General features: G+C 54.9%; 1 protein-coding gene across 1 annotated transcript in view; it reads right to left on the bottom strand.

Annotated features, from left to right (window-relative positions):
• RPH3A (rabphilin 3A) overlaps positions 1-19,995 on the bottom strand; it is a 134,762-nt gene extending 114,767 nt beyond the window's left edge. Inside the window, exon 1 of the mRNA XM_015413214.1 lies at positions 19,934-19,995. The gene's annotated coding sequence lies outside the window, so the exon portion shown is untranslated. The remainder of the gene's footprint in view (positions 1-19,933) is intronic.
• Between the last annotated feature and the right edge of the window lie 136 nt (positions 19,996-20,131).

Below are 20,131 nucleotides of genomic sequence, written 5' to 3' on the forward strand. Positions count from 1 at the left end.
GAGCCAGCCCTTGGACACGCTGGGAAAGGCACGGGAGGCATTTAAATGCTTCCCTGATCCTTCCAGGGCCCCCCCCCCTAGCTTGCCTGCCTCGGAGTTGCCGGGGGTCACTCTTCAGGCCTTCCCTCTGTAGCCACGCACACAGAGTTTTGGCGTTAGGGGGCGTGGCCAGCTCTGAAGCCAGCCGGAACTCCGTTCCTGTGCGTTCCTACTCAAAAATAGCCCTGAATTATGAATTGGGACTGGAACATTCCAGGACTGTTTCTCCCAGAGACTGGCTGAGCTTGGAGCTCTAGAAAAATAGCCCACCAGGACTCATAGTCCAGTTTTGGGCACCACATTTGAGGAAGGATGCTGACAAGGCCGGACGTGTCCAGAAGAGGGCAACCAGGAGGGTGAGAGGGTTGGAATCCAAGTCTTACGAGGAAAGGCTGAAAGAGTTGGGCCTGTTTCGCCTGGGAAAGAGAAGGCTTAGAGGGGACAGGATTGCAGTCTTCAAATATCTGAAGGGCTGTCATGTAGAAGATGGAGCAGATCTATTCTCTCTTGCCCCGGATTGCAAGACTAGATCTAACGGGTGGGAATTACAAGGGAGTCGATACCGGCTGAATATCAGGAGAAACTTCCCGACTGTAAGAGTGGTTGAGCAGTGGAGCAGACTGCCTCGGGAGGTGGTGGATGCTCCTTCGCTGGACATCTTCAAGCGGAGGCTGGACGACCATCTTTTGGCTATGCTCCTGCAGAGTGCAGGGGGATGGACTAGATGACCTGCAAGGTCCCTTCCAACTCTAACATGATTCTATGATTCTATGACTCTGGAGGTGGCCAATGAGGAATTAATGGCTCTGACAATGGCCTATCGTTGGTAGTTGTTTGGGGAAGTGGGTGGAGTCACATGCTATTTAAAACAGGGCAGTTGCCCTGGCTTTTCGCTCTTTGTTCTGGCTGAATCACTAATAAAGGAGAGCCGATCACTCAGCTTGGGGTCGGACCTCCATGGAACCCGGTATTGAACACTCAGCGACAAAAGGGACAGGATTCTAGCAGGTCCTTCCTGGACCTTCCCCCCGTCCTGCGCATGCCTGAGCTTCATCAGGCTCCGCCTCCTACCTGCCACGCCTACCACGGCTCCACCTCGCATGAGCCCTTCTCATGGGGTGACATTTCATTTTTTTAATCTCCGGAGAGAACAGTGACATCAGGACACGCCCGTCCCGTCGAAACGCTTCCAAGGGGAAGACCTTGTCAGTGGACCGGCTTCAGAATTCAGGAGGCAATGAGCGCCCAACTGCAGCATCCCCAGGAAATGCCCCTTTCCAGGGCTTTTTTTGTAGAAAAAGCCCAGCGGGAACTCATTAGCATAATAGGCCACACCCAACAGCAGAAACTCATTGGCATATTAGACCACAGCCCTGACAGCATAGCTCATTCGCATATTAGGCCACACACCCATGTTACCAGAAGTGTGGTCATCCAGCCATGCCCACCTTTTGCTTCTTATTCTGTTGATCTTGTTTGTGGTCAAAACCCAGGGGTTTTTTTGTAGCAGGAATTCCTTTGCATGTTAGGCCACACACCCCTAATGTAGCCAATCCAAATGAGTTTCTGCTGTTGGGTGTGGCCTATTATGCTAATGAGTTCCTGCTGGGCGTGGCCGACTTGGGAGCCAGCCAGAACTCCGTTCCTGTGCGTTCCTGCCCAAAAATAGCCCTGCCCCTTTCTCTTTCCCGGTGCGTATTTGCGGCGTGACGCTAACACTGGCTTTGAGTCCCTGCAGCATTTGCAACACCATGTCTTTAAGAGGGAGGGAGGGAGGGAGGGAGGGAGATTTCAAAAAGGATGTGGACAAAATGGAGCAGTTGCAGAGGAGAGCGACGAGGATGATTGGGGGCCTGGAGACCGAGGAGCCCTATGAGGAAAGCCCTATGAGGGACTTGGGAAGGTTCAGTCTGCAGAAGAGGAAGTAGAAGAAAAGATTGGATTTACACCCCGCCCTTCACTCGGAGTCTCAGAGCGGCTCACAAACCCCTTTCCCTTCCCCTCCCCACATCAGACACCCTGTAAGATAGGTGGGGCTGAGAGAGCTCTTTCCAGAACCGTCCTTGAGAGAACAGCTTTCATAGAACTAGGGCTTGCCCAAGGTCATCCAGCAGGTGCAAGTGGAGGAGTGGGGAATCAAACCCGGTTCTCCCAGATTAGAGCCCGCACACTTAACCACTGCACCAAACTGGCTCAGGAGATCAAGGAGACTGCTCTCTTGAAGTATTTGATGGGCTGTCACTTGGAGGAGGGCAGGGAGTTGTTCCTGTGGGCAGCGGAGGAGAGGACTCGCAAGAATGGGTTTAAATTAAGGGCGGGAAGGTACTGGCTGGATCCTAGGAAGACCTTTTTGACCGTCCGAGTTGTGCCACAGTGGAATCAGCTGCCCAGGGAGGTGGCGAGCCCCCCTCCCTGGCCGTCTTCAAGCAGCAGCTGGACAAACACTGGTCAGGGATGCTCTCGGCTGGTCCTGCACTGAGCAGGGGGCTGGACTAGATGGCCTCTAGGGCCCCTTCCCACTCTGTGATTCTACAATTCCCCCGTTGCCCCTCATGCCTTTCATCATGGGGATGTGCTGTGTGGGTGCCTTTCGTAGCCTGCAACGTGGCACTCAGGAACCACCCCGAGCTGCTGGACAGGGAGAAAAAGCAGGAGGCCAAACTCTGCCCCAGAGCACCTGGCAGGAGAGCCGGGTGCCCGTGACTTCCAGCCCCAGAAAGGCAGCTGTCCCATCCCCTTTCACCTTGTTGCAAACAGGCGCATTGCTTGTGGGGAAAGGACGCCCGCAGCAGGTGCAACGTGGCGCGCAAGAACAGCCGCCACTTGCCAAAAACACATCTGAGACGTGCGTGACCTCGGAAACTGGTTCAGCGGAAATCAATGGGACTCCGGGCGGCTCCGAGCACCACCGCGAGAGGCCCACTCGGCCCGGCTTCCCTCTGCTCCAGCCTCGCACGCCGACCTCATCTGCCTTGCCGCCTCAGGCCTCTGCAGCACCCTCCCCAAATCCCTCCCTGATCCCCATCTACAGCTCCCAGTCCCCTTGCAGTAGAGTCTTTGGCTGCAGAGATGCAAGGGATCGGGTATCGTTCCTGGGAAGACCCACAAATCCTTTTTATCCACATTAGAAAAAGCAGCCCAAAGGTGGGGACTTCACAAAATACATGAAATACAGTCCGATAGAGGAGGAGGAGAAGAGGAGGAGAAGGAGGACCCCGCCCTTCACTCGGAGTCTCAGAGCGGCTTACAACCTCCTTTCCCTTCCCCTCCCCACATCAGACGCCCTGTGAGGTAGGTGGGGCTGAGAGAGCTCGGACAGAAACTGCCCTTGGGAGAACAGCTCTGACAGAACTATGGCTTGCCCAAGGCTGCTGCAATTGGAGGAGTGGGGAATCAAACCTGGTCCTCCCAGATTAGAGTCAATGCACTTAAGAAATCAACCCTGACTGTTCCCTGGAAGGTCAGATAATGAAACTGAAGCTCAAATACTTTGGCCACCCAATGAGAAGGGAGCACTCCCTGGAGAAGACCCTGATGCCGGGAAAGACTGAAGGTCAAAGAAGACGGGGACGGCAAAGGATGAGATGGTTAGACAGTGTCATCGATGCAACGAACATGAAATTGAGCGAACTTCAGAGGACGGCGGAAGACAGGAGGGCCTGGCGGGATCTGGTCCATGGGGTCACGAAGAGTCGGACTCGACTGTGCGAAAAGATGACAACAACAACAACATAGCCACTGTAGCAAACCACTACATGACACCAAGCTGACTCTAAAAGCAGACTGGTCAGGAATAAATGCTAGATCTCCATTAGCAATAGAGTTTGCTTACAAGGGATTGGGCCAATTTCCCAGGATAGAAGAGTAGCCACACCGGATAAGACCCACAGTCCCTCTAGTCCAACAACCCCTCTCACACAGAAGGCAGTCGGGTGCCACAAGGAAGCTCCCAGGTGGGGCCCATGGGCAGCCCCCCGTCCCTGGGTTTACCACTCCCCAGCATCTCCTTTGATTACCCTGGGTAGTGGCAAAGGATGGCCCAATCTTCCGTAAGTCAGTCTCACCTCCTTTTAACTCCATCTCCACCAGGGGCCACCCAGCACTTCTTGGAGCGGTGAGTTCCACAAGCCCCACAGCGCTCGTTCCCTCCCAGCTACGCCCAGGGCCGGCTCAAGGTGTTTCTGCGGCCTAGACAAGGCTGCCTTATGGTGCAGATGCCAACCTCCCAGTGGGGCCTGGAAACCTGGAGACCTCTGGAGCCAGCCACCCTTTTGCTGCCGCCACCACCACCTCCTCCCCCCCACCGCCACCACCACCAAAGGGGGGGAGGAGGGGGGAGGCACAGCTTGGTGCCCCATCCAGGGCCCGGCGCTCTAGGCGAATGCCTAGTTCGCCTAGTGGGTGAGCCGGCCCTGGCTACGCCTCTCCTTGGATGTAGCACGTGCCCACTTTCGTAACTCCCTGGTTCTCCTTGACTCCAGTCCTTCCTTTGTCTATGATTGCAACTTAGACTGGAAGCCCGTGTTGCTCATGGCTCATTCTGGATCTGGCATTCGCTCCGTTGTTTTACCAAACCCACACCGGAACAGAAAAAGATGCGGCTCAAAACCACATTCAAATACCCCGGGCCAACGCCGTACTGATGGCAGAGTCACCCCCGAATGCCCCTAAAACGCCTGTAAATCTATGCAGACAGCTACCGTAAAACCGAGAGATCAAAGGAAGTGAAACCGGCATGCAGTCCGGACGCTACCATAAAATCCGACAATCAATCAATGTGAAAGTGGCATGCAATGCAGAGGGGAATTTCTGTACCAACGTGGGTTTGTTAAAACAATGGAGCAAATGCTAGATGCAGACTGGGCCCATGTTGACCTACAGAGCGTGGCATCTCTTGACACAGCCCTGCCCGCCACAAACTAAGCATCCGTGGCATCGCGCCACAGCCTCCACATCACTGGGCATTTCAGGAGCCAGTTTGGTGTAGTGGTTAAGTGTGCGGGCTCTGATCTGGGAGAACCGGGTTTGATTCCCCGCTCCTCCACTCGCACCTGCTGGATGACCTTGGGCAAGCCACAGTTCTGTCAGAGCTGTTCTCTCAAGGGCAGTCCTTCAGAGAGCTCTCTCAGCCTCACCTACCTCACAGGGAGTCTGTTGTGGGGAGAGGGAGGGAAAGGAGTTTGTAAGCCGCTCTGAGACTCCTTTGGGTAGTGAATGGTGGGGTATAAATCCAATTTCTTCTTCTTCTTCTTCTTCTTCTTCTTCTTCTTCTTCTTCATTAACAGGAAAGAGTATACAGCTTGGATCAGCTCACGGAATAACCAGCCCTCTCATCTGGGTAAGAGTCTGTCAGACTGGTGTGCAAGAAAGAGATCCAGCGTGGTGTCGCGGTTAATCTGGAGAACCAGGTTTGATTCCCCACTCTGCTCTACGTGAAGCCTGCCGGGTGACCTTGGGCCAGTCACAAGTCTCTGGGGCTCTCTCAGCCCCACCTGCCTCACAAGGTGTCTGTGGTGGGGAGGGGAGTGGAGGAGAATGGAAGGCGATTGCAAGCTGCTTTGAGACTCCGGGTAGAGGAAAGTGGGGTATAAAAACCAACTCTTCTTCAACTCTGCTTCTTCTAAATCTGACCTGCGTCTTCAGCGGTAGGATCTCCCCATTTCTGCCCAACTACTGTAAAGTGACAGGGGGAGGATGCAACTGATGCTCCCTCTAAGCTGTGGAGTCCTCTGACCAAAAATTCTGCTTTGTGAGCTTCTGGCATTAAAGTTGTGAGTGAGCAATTTGGCTGTTGCATCAGTTAGTTTGCTCTGGAGCCCTCCTTCCTGAGCTAAGACAAAAGTGTGTGAGCTGGAGGCTAAAAAACTGTGAGCTAGCTCACACTAACTCAGCTCGTTTTGGGTCCAATGCTCCCTCTGGTTGCAATGGAGGCCCTTGGGAGGGAAGTGCTGCCTTCAACCGACCAGTTCTCCCTTTCCATCTCCACCCACCCTGCCTGCCTTTCCTACTGACCCAGGTCTTCAGTCAAACACAGGGTTCAGCGGCCTTAACGCGTACACATCCAAAGCTGCCCTTTACTGAACTAGACCCTCAGTCCATCAGAACTTGTCTACTCACACTGGCAGCAGCTTTCCAGGGTCTCAGGTAGAAGTCTTTCTATCACCCTCTACCTGATCTTTTTAACTGGAGATGCCAGGATTTGAACCTGGGACCTTCTGCATGCCAAGCAGAGGCTCCGCCACGGAGGCACGGCCCCTCCCCGAATGCTTTTTGGCCCAGACTAATGCCAAATCATTAAAAGACCTGCCACGTAAAGCCAATCTCCAAACACACGCCCCCGGACTTCACGAAAAACTCTTCTACGTCTAAATGGCAGGACGTAACCTTATTGGCAACGAGACCTCATTAGCCATCTGCTGCCCTCTTGGTACCCAGTGCAGCCGCCAACTCCCCTCCCAGGTACAGAAAGCGCTTCTTGCGCTATTATTATACCAACAGGGGGACAAAATCCAGCTACGGGGGGTGGGGGGTGGGAGAGACCAAAATACCGACTGCGTTCTCTCTCTCATCTCTCATCCCTGGGCAGCAGAGTTAAGAAGCGGAGGGGAACAGACTGCCTCTCCATCTGCTCTGGATTTCGAAAGCGGCCCAACAAAGCAGGCAGAGCTGTGCCGCCGGGGGTTTGTTGAAGTCAACACTACCTGTGTGGCACGGGGGCCTGGGGGGGGGAGGCCATTTGGCAAAGGGGTGGGGGTGCCCAGACCCTCAACCGCCCATCGCCAGCATCCCTGGATGTCTCCCTGCACCAGCGCAGACCTACGGTATCGATCGCCATCGATCGCCGAGGTCGAGACCTGTCATTCTATCCGACCAAAATGCCTGTGAGGGTCAAATGAATGGAACCTCCATAGACAGACGCAATCTACCTCTGAAAACCGGGGGGGGGGGGTGAAAAACAGCAAGAAAGGGCCTCACAGCCTGATCCAGCCTATTGTGTGGACCCTGGGGGGGAGGATGCGCTGTCGCCACCCCGAAAGTGGGATCCCCTTCAGTAGAGACCTAGGCACCGCGTGCTGAGGACGGAAAAGCAAGTTTCATCCTCCGTGGAATATGAAGCCCCAGCTTAGCACTCGACTCTGCAGAAGGGGACTGGAAGAAGAAGAAGAAGACAAAGAGGAGGAGGAGGAGATTGGATTTATACCCCACCCTTCACTACCCAAATGTGTCTCAGAGGGGTTTACAAACTCCCTTCCCCTCCCCACAACAGATACCCTGTGATGTGGGGCTGAGAGAGCTCTGACAGAAACTGCTCTTTTTCAAGAACAGCTCTGACAGAACTATGGCTTGCCCAAGGTCACCCAGCAGCTGCACATGGAGGAGTGGGGAATCAAACCCGGTTCTCCCAGATTAGAGTCTGCCGTTCCTAACCACGACACCAAACTGGCTCTGGCTCTTAATCCCAGGCTGGCCACGAGAACTCCAAGGAAAGGAAAGACACTTTGTACATGCTCAGAGGCAACTGCCTTCATTGCACCAGGGCCTACGACTCCGCCACATTTATACAGCACTTCAGAGTACTTCCCTGGCATTCCTCACAGCCATTTGCTTTCACAGCCCCGTAAGACGGATCGGCACGACGATTATGCTCTGATGATGGATGAAGGGAAGAGCTTCCCTGAGGCCAGCTAGAAGGGTCCCAGCAGGAGCCAGAGGTGGACATGCGACTTCTCGTTCTATGACCACTCCGCCGCACTGGTCCCCCTGCTCCGGGTCGGACTTCTGGGCCGAAGGCGCATCTCGAAATAGGTCCTGTGTCCGGCCCTCGAGTTACATAAAGGCTCCCAGGCAAAGCCGTGCCACGCATCCCTGCGCAGGGCCACGCCGGGATAGCCGCAGCTCTGGGGCTTGTCACATCCGATCCTTCTGTTTACGGCGTTCTGCAGCAACCCAGACGGCCGGGCCTGCCTGTACGGCTGGATCCTCTGCAGTGGCCTCGCCATGGCAACGGGGCCTTTTGCCCCTCTGGAAAGACAACCCAGCGGGCCACTCGAGGCCGGCAGAAGCCCAGGACCCGCTCCAAAGACAGCCCTGCACGGGGGGGGGGGCCTCGAGAAATCGGGAATGCAAATCTCAACCAAAACCCCAAACGGGGCTTTCTCACCTGCTGGGTTGGAATTTTAAAACCTGCTGCCACCGGCCACTCGCTCACTGTCTTCCTCACTCTCTGCGCCAGTCTGGGATCCAAACGCCGCACGTGCCCGTTTCCAAGGGTTCGGCGGGCGAACCTCACCCGCTTTGGATCACCCACCCTCTGCGACAGCTCCCGGAGGAGATCCAATCTGCTAATGCGGGTGTTTCTCCCCTGCAGTTCAAGGAACCTTCCCCTTCACAAGAGGCTCGGAGAGGGAATGCGCGGTTGCCAGCAGAACGGATCTTGGGGGGGGGGAAGCCCTTCACCCTAGCCTTTGGGGTGGAGGGAACTCTCTGTAAGCTCAGAGGACCTTTTGGCTGCACCGTCAGGGCTGGATCCAGCCCTAGCAAAAAAAGCTCCAACTGCCGTCAGGGGCAGGGGAGGAACCAGCCAGCCCCCCCCCCCACCGCACCCCACCGTGCCCGAACCGGCACCCCAGCTGAGCACCTGCTCCCCAAACAACTTTTACGTTATATTTAACATCGCCGGTATTTTTCTTTCATTCCTGCAAGCCGCCTTAGGAGCCAACTTTGATCGAAAAACCAGATTAAAAACCAATTAACGAACACATGTGCATGCACGTGCATCGATCGACGTCCATTCCAGGGGTTAAATCTGGGCGTAAACTAAGCCTAATTCCGTGGCCTGGCTCTGTTGCCCTAGACAGCTCCTAAAATTCTCAAGTTGAGGCAGGTACCCCACCCGGAGCCATGATCCAGCCACCTGTTTGTTTACTATCAGTCTCAGAATTACAGCATTTCTCTTTTGTTAAAAAAAAAACAAAGATGACTCAAGCTGCTAGTCCTCAAGAGTGGGGAGGCAAGCTAGAAAGCATATGAGCGATGCCAAGCATTAAAACAAAGCATTGCACCAACCAAAGAAGGAAGCATAGTGGATCGGTACCAGGATTCTATGAACCCCCTCTGCCTTTCCCTTCCCCATCAGAAGCAGGATCGGGGGGGGGGGATCAAATATGAGCAAATTTGCTGATTGTATGATTTACAGACCTTGGCTCCCCTAGGCGACAAATGCATTTTTTTTTTGGCGGTAGGGAATCCGTGCAGCCTCCAAATGTCATGTATTTAGGGACGAGCTGTGCCTCATTGGCAAAGCACCTGCTTGGCATGCAGAGAAGGTCCCGAGTTCAGTCCCCGGCATCTCCAGTTGAAAGGACCAGGCAGGAGGTGATTGAAAGACGTCCGCCTGAGACCCTGGAGAGAGCAGCTGCCAGTCTGAGTAGACAATACTGACCCTGATGGACTGACGGTCTGACTCAGTAGAAGGCAGCTTCATGTATTTAAGACCCACAGATATGTAATTACAAGGATGTTGGACATGGAAGTTCCAGGTTCAGATCTCCGCTGGGCCCTGGAGCTCACCAGCTGGCTTCAGTCCCACCGACCTCAAAGGCAGTGTTACCTGTAAGCTGAGTTAGTGTGAGCGAGCTCACAGGTTTTTAGTCTCTGACTTACACATTTTTGCTCACAAATTTAATGCTGGTAGCTCAGAAAGCAGAATTTTTGCTCTCAGGACTCCACAGCTTAGAGGGAGCATCGTTCTATTAGACTGATCTCATTTCTGTGCACTGATGACAAGCAAGTCCTAGGTTACAAACTGAACTCTCCAATGCAAGAACAAGATGCATTTCTTCCTTTAGGAGGTGCTGTTGTCACAAGAAAAGAAAAAGGTTTCAGTTTTGTTTTTGCATGTGGGTGGGTATTCTGTTTGTAATCATTGCTTGGATACACTATATTTTTAATAGGCTAGCTGTGATCATTTCATGCCAAGTAAAAATGTCCATAGTCATATTTGATGTTCCTAAAGTAACAGAATGACTTTCAATCTGGAAAAGAAAAAAGAAGTGCTAATGTGGCATTTTTTTCAATTTTTCCAAAAATTCCCGTTTCCCCCACGAAAAAACCAGGGTTTTTTCCGGGCTTCAAAATTTCCGGAAATTTTACATCTCTATACAGGGTCGTTGCATAAAAAGGGATAAGTTCCTCCTTCCTCATCCTGAACCCCTTGAATAAAATAGTAAGACATATTTAATTTCCAAGGTATCTTTCCTTTCCTGCGTGAGTCAGATACCAAATGTCACTAGCCCCCGAGTCTGCTTTCTGCTTCTGGCCAAGCTCTCCTTCATTACCACCTTCAAGAACCTAGCGGGGGACATCAGATGGTTATACCTGTCCTGTGATACGGAAGGTAGCATTTAAAGGCTTTGTTGAGCAACATATCGCTCCCAAAGTCTCCTGTTTGGGTCACAGAATCATAGAGTTGGAAGGGATCTCCAGGGTCATCTAGTCCAACTCCCTGCACAATGCAGGAAATTGACAAATACCTCTGCCCCCCCACACCCCTGTGACCCCTGCTCCATGCCCAGAAGAGGGGGGGAACTCTCCAGGATCCCTGGCCAAATTGCCCTGGAGAAAATAGTTTCAGCGTGAGCTGGACTATAGTTTATTTCACTGCCAAGGCTGCCATTTCCTCCAGGGGAGATTCTGGAAATCAGTTGTCATTCTGGGACAACTCCAGGCCCCACCTGGAGATGCGTTACCATAGTCCCATCCTGGATCCCAGTTTCCATCGTCATTGACTCAGTGCAAGCTGACCCAATTTGAAACTGTGTATAGACAGTGCAGGTGGCACAGCTTCCTCTCCTGGTCATATATTCCTTTGCCACATATATAGGCAGGGGTCATTTCCTGCCGGAGCGCTGGTCCTGCATTGGGCAGGGGGTTAGACTAGATGGCCTCTATAGACCCTTCCAACGCTATGATGCTATGATTCTATAACAAACAAACAAACAACCCTCCAGGATCCCTGATCAAACTGGCCCGGGATGGAATTCATGGCTCAGCTATGGGCTTCACGGCTGTTAAGAAAGCGACAGCCACTGGTTTAGATGATGTTTTTAAAAGACTATGGGCAAATTCAGGAAGGACAAATGACCCTGGCCACTAAGTAAAACCTCCACCTTTAGAGGCAGTATATCTCTGCACACTGTACACAAGGGACACACCCAGTGTTCCCTCTAAGCTGAGTTAGTGTGAGCTAGCTCACAGTTTTTTAGCCTCCAGCTCACACATTTTTGCCTTAGCTCAGGAAGGAGGGCTCCAGAGCAAACTAATTGATGCAGTAGCCAAATCATGAGCTCACAACTTTAATGCCAGTAGCTCACAAAGTAGAATTTTTGCTCACAAGACTCCATAGCTTAGAGGGAACATTGGACGCACCGTGCATGTTCTGCTTCGGAGCGTCCAGAGATTTCTGGCTAGCCACTATTGGAAACCGAATACGAAACCTCCCAGGTCTCTTGCGGGGACATTCCGTCAATATTTGTCTCCCCCCTGCCTTCCCCAAGCACTTCCGCAAAGGTGAAGAAGACGGGCCGCTTGGGTCGATCGAACCAGCCGTTTCAAACGATAGGGGAGTCTTCCCGCCCCTCTCCCAAAACCAATTAAGGAGGCACAACAAGATGTCGACCACACTCGGGCCAGGCCAAAGAGATGCACGTGAGTTGCTGGGGCGTGCTTTGGCAGGAAAGCGCAGTCCGTTCCCAGCACCGTACGCACTGTGCCACGTACGAGCCCTCCCTCCCAGTGAGTTGGGCGCTGCTCCCATTAATGGATGTGCTTAACGGCATCGTCAAAGAATGAAAGCGCAGCTCCCCACCCAACCCTGGCACAGAAAGGCTCCGGCTGAGGAGCCGCAGAGATGTGCTGCACCAGATGTGCCAAAGCGAGAACGAAGGGCCCAGGGACACCATGAAAACGTCGCTGCTAACCGAGAGAAGGATTAGAGCCCCTTCCCAGGGAGGAGGTGCCTCTGCAGGAGACAGTGGGCTGAGCAGCTCGGGGCTAGGGATGCCAACCTCCAGGGGTGGCTGGAGATCGCCTGGGATTACAACAGATTTCCAGGGGACACGGACAGTCCACCTAGAGAAAATGGCTGCTTGAGAAGGTGGACTCTATGGCATTGTGACCCACTGAAGAGCCAGTTGGGTGTCGTGGTTAGGAGCGCGGACTCTAATCTGGGAGAACCGTGTTTGATTCCCCACTCCCTCCACATGCAGCTGCTGGTGTGACCGTGGGTCAGTCACAAGTTAACTCAGAGCTGTTCTCTCAAGGGCAGGGATGTTCTGCCTTCTTTGGCCACTATGTGACACAGAGTGTTGGACTGAATGGGCCACTGGCCTGATCCAACATGGCTTCTCTTACGTTCTTATGTCTGGGGCAGTGATGCTCTGTCTTCTTGGAGCTTGGGGGGGGGGGGCAAGAGTGGGAGGGCTTCTGGAGTTCTGGTCCCGCTGGGTGGACCTCCCGATGGCACCTGGGGTTTGGCCACTGTGTGACACAGAGTGTGGGACTGGATGGGCCACTGGCCTGATCCAACACGGTTTCTCCTATGTTCTTATGTTCAGTTCTCAGCCGCACCTACCTCACAGGGTGCCTGTTGTGGGGAGGGGAAGGGAAAGGAGATTGTAAGCGGCTCTGAGACTCCTTCAGGTAGTGAAGGGCGGGGTATAAATCCAATCTCCTCTTCTTCAAGAGTGCCAGTTTGGTGTCGTGGTGAAGTGCGCGGACTCTAATCTGGGAGAACCGGGTTTGATTCCCCATTCCTCCACTTGCACCTGCTGGATGACCTTGGGCAAGCCACAGTTCTGTCAGAGCTGTTCTTGAAAAAGAGCCGTTTCTGTCAAGAGCTCTCTCAGCCCCACCCGCCTCCCAGGGTGTCTGTTGTGGGGAGGGGAAGGGATAGGAGATTGTAAGCGGCTCTGAGACTCCTTTCGGTAGTGAAGGGCGGGGTACAGATCCAATCTCTTCTTCTTCTTGAAGCCCCTCCCTCCCCAAACCCTGCCTTCCTTAGGCTCCACCCCCAAAATCTCCAGATATTTCCCAACCCGGACCTGGCAACCCCACTCAGGTCCCTCCATGGCCATCTCTCTGCTTCCACAGTGGCTGAGAAAGGAATCTGGTGATCTCCCCCCAGGTTCAAAGCTGGCCGTGGTCACCAAGGAACCGGAATGGACCTTTAAAGCCCTGCGTGGCCTGGGACCAGTGTTCCCTCTAAGCTGAGTCAGTGTGAGCTAGCTCACAGTTTTTTAGCCTCCGGCTCACACGTTTTTGTCTTAGCTCAGGAAGGAGAGCTCCAGAGCAAACTAATTGATGCAGTGGCCAAATCTCTCACTCACAACTTTAATGCCAGGAGCTCACAAAGTAGAACTTTTTGCTCACAAGACTCCACAGCTTCGAGGGAGCATTGCCTGTGAGGTAGGCGGGGCTGAGAGCTCTCTCTCGAGGACTGCCCTTGAGAGAACAGCTCTGACAGAACTATGGCTTGCCCAAGGTCATCCAGCAGCTGCAAGTGGAGGAGTGGGGAATCAAACCCGGCTCTCCCAGATTAGAGTCCATGCAGTTCACCACTATACTACATTATGGGGCCTACCTCACAGAACCGTTGGAAGGATTCCTGAGCCAATGCATCTGAACATTTTGAACATTTAAGAGGGGTGCTTTGTACGGCCTCCCAAAAGTCTCCGCCTCGGTTTCCTTCCTGCTGCGTTGAACAGGGGCGCCTCCAGCAGGGATAAATACATAAATAAAATAAGGGGGAGGCCGCAAGGGGCAGGTCCTGCCACTCACTGGTAAGGGGAAACGCTCTGTTCGTGCTCAGGGGTTTCTTAGGCATCCCAGGACCAGTGTTCCCTCTAAGCTGAGTTAGTGTGAGCTAGCTCACAGTTTTTTAGCCTCTGGCTCAGAAATTTTTGTCTTAGCTCAGGAAGGATGGCTCCAGAGCAAACTAATTTATGCAGTAGCCAAATCACTTGCTCACGACTTTAATGACAGTAGCTCACAAAGAAGAACTCTTGCTCACAAGACTCCACAGCTTAGAGGGAACATTGCCCAGGACTCCGCTCTGGAACCCTCAGCCAGCCCCAAGCCCTGCCTGTCTGTAAAACAGGAGTCAAAAGTGGCCATACGCCGGCCAGAAGAAGGCCGCCGCTCCCAGACTAAAAGTGCCACGTGATGATTGACAGCTGTCGTCCTCACCACCGGCTTATACACACGGCCAGGCCAAGCCAGCAAACAACCTTTCGCTCGGTCACCTGCAGCAAACTGGGATCGCCCGCAGGCGGACCGGCCATGGCATCCTCGGCACGCCAGGAGCCAGAAGTGAGGCTCATCGGGTCGGACTCTCGGTATCCAAGGGCGTCGTGCTTGGAGCGGAGATGCTGCGATCCAACACGGGCCTCGCGGCAGCTCTGGGGGCATGCCCCAAAAGTGCACCGAGCCAAAGAGGAAACCAGAGGAAAGGGCAAGAGCCCCAAACCCAGAGTGGCCGGGGCAAGTGGGCCAGAACCGTGGCCGACTGAGACACAGATGTGACGTCTGTGTAGGAAACTGTCATAGCGCCAACATTCCTATTCATTGCTTCTGCTGCAGCAACGTACAGCGTTCTCGACCAGTCAGGACACCGTTCGGCCTGTCCGAATGTGAGGGTCCCCCTGCTGGAGAGAGGCTCCCCGAGAGTCCTGTGGCCAACCGTGACCAGGTGGGCGTCCCCAAGAAGCTTAAGGACATCAACGCCATCCCGTTCTGCTTCATCTCTTGCATCCGGCATGCAGCGATAACACTGCCCCCATGGCAGGACGCCATCAAAGGGACTCTGACGGACCCCATCTCCGGGGCTCAGAAGGCAGGTTGGGGAAACCAGCCCAGCCCCAGGTCCTAGACCCCGCTCCTTCACAGACCTCAGAGGCACCCCAGGCAAAGCAGAGCTCAGCGAAGGCAAAGGGAGCAGTGTTCCCTCTAAGCTGAGTTAAGTGTGAGCCAGCTCACAGTTTTTCAGCCTCCGGCTCACGCAGTTTTGTCTTCGCTCAGGAAGGGACGGCTCCAGAGCAAACTGATCGATGCAGTTGCCAAATGGCTCGCTCACAACTTTAAGGCCGGTAGCTCAAAAAGCAGAATTTTTGCTCACAAGACCCCGCAGCTTAGAGGAAGCATTGAAAGGGAGTCCTCCCCACGCACACCTCAGCTGCGGGCCACAGGCTGAGACCCAGCAGAATTCTTCTAGGAATAATGATGTTTCCCCCGATTAAGGAAGAAACGGCCATGGGGGAAAGGACCTCTCTTAGCAGAATGGGTCTGCAGCCATGTTCCCTCTGAGCTGAGTTAGTGTGAGCTAGCTCACAGTTTTTTAGCCTCCAGCTCACAGATTTTTGTCTTAGTTCAGGAAGGGATGGCTCCAGAGCAAACTAATCTATGCAGCAGCCAAATCGCTCGCTCACCACTTTAATGCCAGGAGCTCACAAAGGAGAATTTTTGCTCATGAGACTCCACGGCTTAGAGGGAACATTGAAGGATCTGGCCTTTGGGCTTCGGATCTGGGAGATACCTGGAGGGGAATCTTGTGGGAGAGGGGGAGGTATTTGTGGGTTTCCTGCATTGTGCAGGGGGTTGGACTAGATGACCCTGGAGGTCCCTTCTGACTCTATGATTCTAAGATTCTGTGATTCTATGAGCTCCCCGTTGCTGTTTTCCCAAGAACAGTTTGAACGAAAAGCCTATCAGGAGGAGCTGCTGGATGACCTTGGGCAAGCCATAGTCCTGTCAGAGCTGTCCTTGAAAAAGAGCAGTTCCTGTCAGAGCTCTCTCGACCCCACCTGCCTCGCAGGGTGTCTGTCATGGGGAGGGGAAGGGAAAGGAGTTTGTAAGCCCCTCTGAGACACCTTTAGGTGGTGAAGGGCAGGGTATAAATCCAATTTCTGGCCACTGTGTGACACAGAGTGTTGGACTGGGTGGGCCTTTGGCCTGATCCAACACTGGCGTCTCTTCTGTTCTTACGTTCAATCTCCTCCTCCTCTTCTTCTGCCAGTTCCCCTCCATCACCAATAGGCCTGCAGAATACTGCACATCTGGCAAGGGGGTGGGAACCGGTCGAGGGCTGTGCTTGGCCGACCTCAGGAGAACCGAAACTGAGGCTCATGCCTCCTTGCCCCCGCCCACCATGTCTGCCCCCAGAAGGAACAGGGGGCCGCTCATCTTCCACCCTGACCTGGACGGCCCAGAGCAATCCTGATCGCCTCAAACCTCAGCAGCCAAGCAGGGTTGTCAGCCCGAGTTCAGGTCTGGATGGGGGCCCACCAAGGACGTCCAGAGTCTCTTCGCAGGAGCAGGCAACGGGCAAGGTCCCTCGCCTGGGAAACCCTGCGGGGGTTAGGGTTACCATAAGTTGGCTGAGACCTGATGCGGGCCCGTAGCTACAGTGGGGCATATTGGGGCTAGGCCCCCTGACTGACTGGCAAGGCCCCACGACTTTCTATCCAGGGCCCCCAAACTGTAGCGGGGGGGAGCCGGGTACCCCTTTAATTTGATTAGACACTGCCCCCTAAGAGGAGGAGGAGGAGATTGGATTTATACCCCTTGCCCTTCACTCCCCAAGGGAGTCTCAGAGCAGCTTACAAACTCCTTTCCCTTCCACTCCCCACAACAGACACCCTGTGAGGTAGACCGGGCTGAGAGAGCTCTGACAGAAACGGCTCTTTTTCAAGAACAGCTCTGACAGAACTGTGGCTCGCCCAAGGTCATCCAGCAGCTGCGAGTGGAGGAGTGGGGAATCAAACCCGGTTCTCCCAGATCAGAGTCAACGCACTTAACTACGACAGCAAAGAAAATTTAAATACCCCCCCAACTTAAAAACTCCTAGCTACAGCCCTGACCAGTGTTCCCTCTAAGCTGAGTTAGCATGAGCTAGCTCACAGTTTTTTAGCCTCCAGCTCACACATTTTCGTCTTAGCTCAGGAAAGATGGCTCTGGAGAAAACTAATTTATGCAACAGCCAAATCACTTGCTCACAGCTTTAATGCCAGTAACTCACAAAATAGAATTTTTGCTCACAAGACCACATCTTAGAGGGAACATTGGCTGACCCGATGGCACATTCCACACACGCACACGGATCCTCTGCTCCTGCCTCACACCAAGCCTCCCGAGTCACATGCTAGAACAACACGACCAGGAGGGCCCCGGGCACACAGAAAGAGCTCTGCTCAATCGCCACTAGCCATCGCTGGCATCGCCTCCGGGGCCTGCAGTGCCACAGGCCGAGCCCTTGCGACAGTGCCACGAGAGACTGACTCAGGCTTGGGCCCCAGGAGGGACTCAGGGCAACGGAAGCCCTCGAATTGGCCCCTCTCTGTTCTCTCCCCCACCGCCAGTATCTGCCCAGGGCCGGCTCCAAAGGGTGGCAAGGCTGAGCATTTGCTGGAGCGCCCCACCGTTCTGAGCGTGCTCAGAGGAGCCTCGGAGCTCTACAGTTCCACAAAGGGATTCGTGGTCTGTGCAGTCAAAAGTCAAGGAAGGCCCACGGAGGGTGCCTCATGTGAGGGGGGGGGGTCCTGACATTCTACAGCCATGCCAGCGCCCCGCCTGCCCGTCGGAACCAGTTTTGTGACCAACGCCAGCATTACCTCGTCATCCACACACCAGTTCCCGGTCTAGATGCTTTGCGCATGATGAGTACACGGCTAGCCACTGGTGAAGGAGCACCGGAATACTCCTTTGGCATTCTCCAGGGGTCTCTACAGCCCCCTCCAAAGGTCCCCAGGCAGTCAGGGAAGGTCATGGCCACTCACGTCCCTTGATGCAACCAAAGGCCAAACATAAGAACATAAGAGACGCCAATGTTGGGTCAGGCCAAAGGCCCATCCAGTCCAACACTCTGTGTCACACAGTGGCCAGAAATACCAGGTGCCCTCAGGAGGTCCACCAGTGGGGCCAGGACATTAGAAGCCCTCCCCTCACCTGTCACTGATGCTGCTTTCAATGGGATTCTTTAACAGGACTGTCGCAGAACCACCTTGCTGGATTCCACTGAGCCGATCTAGTCCAGCATTCCCCCCCCCCAATGCCTCGCTTGCGGTTGGTCCCCGCGCCTGACCATGGAGGTGCCATTCGTAAAGATCATGGTGCAAAGCCCTTGATAGCCCTCTTCTCTGGGAACTGGTCGCATCCTGCCTTGTTCAGGTGAGCCGCCTAGGCCAGCATCCTTCCTCTTGCACCAGCACCCCCAGCCCCCCCCCCCCGATCTCTGTGCCTGCCAGGCTCAGCTAGCAGAGGTTTGCTCCTGTTTGGCCCCCACAGCCGCTGTTCCTGCGGCAGCTACTCCTTTCTGACCGTGATGGGTCCCACCCTAGACAGCTGCATTGTGCAATCCAGATACGAGGGTACAGGCCACTTCGGCGTCACCCCTCTGCTCCAGGCAAGCCCGGGGCCCCGCTTCTGCGCTTTATGTAGCACACTGGCAGCGTGCGGGGCCATTCCCCACCCTGGTGTTTCCACCTACCCATCCGCTAGGCTTCTTTTACAGGCTGGGCATTAGCGTTGCCAACCTCCAGGTGGAACCTGGAGTTCTAGAATTACAACAGATCTCCAGATGACAGAGATCAGTTCACTTGGAAGAGATGGCTGCTCTGGTCAATAGACCTGCCGAGGTTCCTGTCAATGCTCCCTCTAAGCTGCGGAGCCTTGTGAGCAAAACCCCTGCTTTGTGAGCCTACTGGCGTTAAAGTTGTGAGCGAGCGATTGGGCTACTGCATAAATCAGTTTGCTCAGGAGCCCTCCTTCCCGAGCTGAGACAAAAATGTGTGAGCCAGAGGCTGGAAAACGGTGAGCTGGCTCACAGTAACTCAGCTGAGAGGGAACACTGCCCCAAATCTCCTGGAATTTCCCAAACGGAGCTGGCGCCGCAAGCCCTGGACGTAACATGCCCAGAGCCACCCAGCAGGTCCGTAGCTGAGACGGGAAGGGAGAGGGGGTCTTCACAGGGCGCCCCAGCCCAGCCCTTTCAGGGTCCAGAAAGCCAAGCTTGCCCGTGGCGGCTGCTGAAGCCCTGGGCAGCCCCCGTACTTCCCCGGGGAAGGAGGTCTTTGGCTCCCCAGGGAAGCAGCAGGAGGGCCCCGGAGCCTCCACACCACCACTGCCCGCTTCGGCCAGGGAGGACTGCGGACTGCGGCGGGGGGGGGGGGGTGTCCCTCGGCAATGTTCCCTCTAAGCCGAGGGAGCGTGCGCCAGCTCAGAGTGTTTTAGCCTCCGGCTCACCCATTTTTGCCTCCGCTCAGGAAGGCTGCGGCTGGAGTCCAGAGCCAACTCATGGATGCAGCAGCCGAGCGGCTCGCTCACAACTTTAACGCCAGGCGCTCACCCAGTAGAATCTTTGCTCACAGGACTGCACGGCTGCGAGGGAGCATGGGTCCTCGGCAATGTTCCCTCTAAGCTGTGGAGTCTTGTGAGCGAAAATCCTACTTTGTGAGCTACGGGCATTCAAGCTGTGAGCGAGCCATTTGGCTGCTGCATCAATTAGTTTGCGTTGAGGCCATCCTTCCTGAGCGGGAGCAAAAATCTGCGAGCTGGAGGCTCAAACACTGTGAGCTGGCTCACACCAACTCAGCTTAGAGGGAACACTGGTCCTCGGCGACAGGAAGCCAACCCCCCCCCCCCCCCCAAACACGCCCAGCCGGGCGCATCCTCATGCTCGCCGTCCGCAGCAAGGGCGGCTGCAGCTCCCCAGGAGGGAAAAATAGGGGAGGCGCGCCTGGATCGCTCGCCCGGCTTCTCCGCGGGGGGGGCTCGAGGGTCGGAACCCCCCCCTTTTTCCCCCCTTGCATGCACCGCGACCTCTCTGCTGGAGTCTCACACTCACCGCTCGCCCGGAGCCGCCGCGGGACTGCCTCGGGTTGGGCGCGGGTGGGAGGCGGGCGGGCTGCAGCCGGACGGCGAGGCGAGGCGAGGCGGAGGGCAGGTCCGGGGCTGCTGCCGCCTCTACATGGCTCGCCTGCTGCAAGGCGAGTGCGTGCGGCGAGAGGGGAGACCGTCCGGGGGCGCGCGCGGTCGCTCGCGG

The sequence above is a fragment of the Gekko japonicus genome, unplaced genomic scaffold (assembly GCF_001447785.1).
Source record: "Gekko japonicus isolate JY-2015 unplaced genomic scaffold, Gekko_japonicus_V1.1 scaffold10, whole genome shotgun sequence".
NCBI classification, from domain to species: Eukaryota; Metazoa; Chordata; class Lepidosauria; order Squamata; family Gekkonidae; genus Gekko; species Gekko japonicus.